Source organism: Littorina saxatilis, linkage group LG9, assembly GCF_037325665.1.
Source record: "Littorina saxatilis isolate snail1 linkage group LG9, US_GU_Lsax_2.0, whole genome shotgun sequence".
Taxonomy (NCBI): domain Eukaryota; kingdom Metazoa; phylum Mollusca; class Gastropoda; order Littorinimorpha; family Littorinidae; genus Littorina; species Littorina saxatilis.
The window spans coordinates 29,824,217-29,826,716 of NC_090253.1; the positions used below are offsets into that span (position 1 = coordinate 29,824,217).

The 2,500-nt window shown below is 45.7% G+C and overlaps 1 long non-coding RNA gene across 3 annotated transcripts in view; it reads right to left on the bottom strand.

Annotated features, from left to right (window-relative positions):
• The window catches only part of LOC138975833 (uncharacterized), a 99,295-nt gene that overhangs the window by 2,589 nt on the left and 94,206 nt on the right, over positions 1-2,500 (bottom strand). For all 3 annotated transcript variants that reach the window (XR_011458777.1, XR_011458776.1, XR_011458778.1), the window contains one exon: positions 1-1,855. This exon is cut by the window's left edge and continues 2,589 nt beyond it. This is a non-coding gene — a long non-coding RNA (uncharacterized lncRNA). The remainder of the gene's footprint in view (positions 1,856-2,500) is intronic.

Sequence of the window (2,500 nt, forward strand, 5' to 3'; positions counted from 1 at the left end):
TAGTTGTCAAGTGCCCTGTCGCACGCAATACAACTCACATGTCACATAAAATGCTGTGTTAAGCAGCCAAGTTTTGTGTTTGTTTGTTGTTGTTGTTGGGGGTATAATTCGTTACAAAACACGCACATATTCTGTTTAGTCATCGCATGAAGTGATCCTGACATCCTATACACCATGCAAATTGTATCTTTACAATCACGAGGTTTGAACATCCCATCATGAAACACTCAAATTGTCTGCTTTACCTGGGCGGGGATGTAGCTCAGTCGGTAGCGCGCTGGATTTGTATTCAGTTGGCCGCTGTCATCGTGAGTTCGGCCCCCCCTCCCCCCCCCCCCACGTTCGGCGAGAGATTTATTTCTCAGAGTCAACTTTGTGTGCAGACTCTCCTCGGTGTCCGAACACCCCCGTGTGTACACGCAAGCACAAGACCAAGTGCGCACGAAAAAGATCCTGTAATCCATGTCAGAGTTCGGTGGGTTATAGAAACACGAAAATACCCAGCATGCTTCCTCCGAAAACGGCGTATGGCTGCCTAAATGGCGGTGTAAAAAACGGTCATACACGTAAAATTCCACTCGTACGAGTGCACGTGGAAGTTTCAGCCCACGAACGCAGAAGAAGAAGAAGTCTGCTTTACCTTCATGTACGCGTTCTCACATTTTCGAGAAATGGTAGCTACTTTACCATCACACGGTCCGAATTTGTCATCGCGCACAACACAAATAGTCTGTTTCACCAATCGGTTGCTAGAATAGGTGCCTTTAAGGCCTGACCAGACACTCCAGGCTGACCCTGTCCACATTTGACTTATGCTCAAAACGGTCCCGCTGGGCACGCCGAGGAGGGCTATGATCGCGTAGCGTTATCTGCAGAAGAATAGAGCGTGTTCTAATTTCTCTGACACAGACATAGAACGACGGAAATTTGACCAATCAGAGCAAACCAGAGCGATGACGTCAACCGCTCGCGGCGTGGCAGTCGATGAAACTGAACCTTCCTGTCAGGTGACCTTGACGCGTTGTGAAAAAAGTCGTCGATGTGTGGCCACTCGGCAAATCCCGCGCGACGCACAAAACGGCCTGCGGCGCATATACCGTAAAACGGCGTCCAAGTCTGGTCGGCCCTTTACCACACACAATTATGATCTGTGTAAATCAACACGTCCTACAGATCCACAGCAGTATGGTTTACTGGCACATGGTTGCCATTTGTCCTCACTCACCCCTCAAATAGTCCAGTTAGTGATATCATACATCACGCGATCAATCCTTTTCCCACCACAATATCATAGACAATGCTTTCACTCAATGAAAAAATAGGTTGTTGTTGTTGTAGTTTAGTTGCTGTAGATTTCTCCTCAAGGGTCAACACACGCGATGCTATTGTTGAATGCACACGAACAGCTCGTCTTCACACACAAGAAAACAACCGGTGTGCGCGATTCATTCATACATTCCTTTAGCTGGCGGCTTGGTTTGTTGAGTCCAGGACATCCTTTGCACTTAACGGTGTCAACTGTTTGGAAAAAAAGGCAGGTCTTCTTGTCCTGTTTATGTCTTCCACTGTTCTTACCCTTCTACCTTCTTCTCACTATCTGCTTTTCGGGTTGTTGCGATACACGCACAGCCACTATAAAATTGTTGATACATTGCGCAACCATTGATCTTAACTATTTGGTAGGACGTTTGGTCATCACACGTAAACGACGAAACAGAACCCTTGTCGGAGGAACAGCTTTGCTCAGCTGAGCTTCTCTGGTGATCACACCTCCGCTGTGGTATCATCATTGGTTTCCTGTTGGGGTCGAGGGTGATTTCGATGCATTCGTAACAGAAGTGGATGTATATGTCAGCTGCAAAGACAAAGTAGAAACACGTCATTCCTCTTTCTTATCCTTATAGTTTATTCAATGTCCGACATGAGTAGTATGTGTGCGCATAATTATGTATGTGTGTGTGTCACGGTTGACAATTTCGTTTTACTTGGGGGGAGGGAATACACACCGTATACACTCAGATGCACGCTAACCGAGCAGCGACCCTATTTCTGTGCTGTGACGTCATCAAGAAAACGTGGGTGTCCTCAGAAAACCGTCCAAAAAAGCACTAACAAGACTTGTTGATGAATACTTTATTGTATATACAGCTGTAAAAGATATCAGTGCACATCCCTATAATCATGTTACGAGATTTACTTCCCTATGCACGCAGCATTATAGCAAATAAGCCTCAGGTAGTGCTTCCTTAGGCTATTTTCCATCGTGTTGTCGTGTTTTTTTGACAAACGAAGACAGACATAAGCAATATATTTACTGTGAGTTTTTCTTCGGTCGTTTCTTGATCATGTCTGTGCGTCCTATACCTGGCAGAGGTCTAGTTAGTTGGCAATTTAAAAAACAATGTACGTACTGCTGAAATCGTATGATGACAATCAGCGCCATGGTATGATAACGATCAGCGTCATCGTGGAGTCGGAAATGGGTACAGAACAGCGCAAC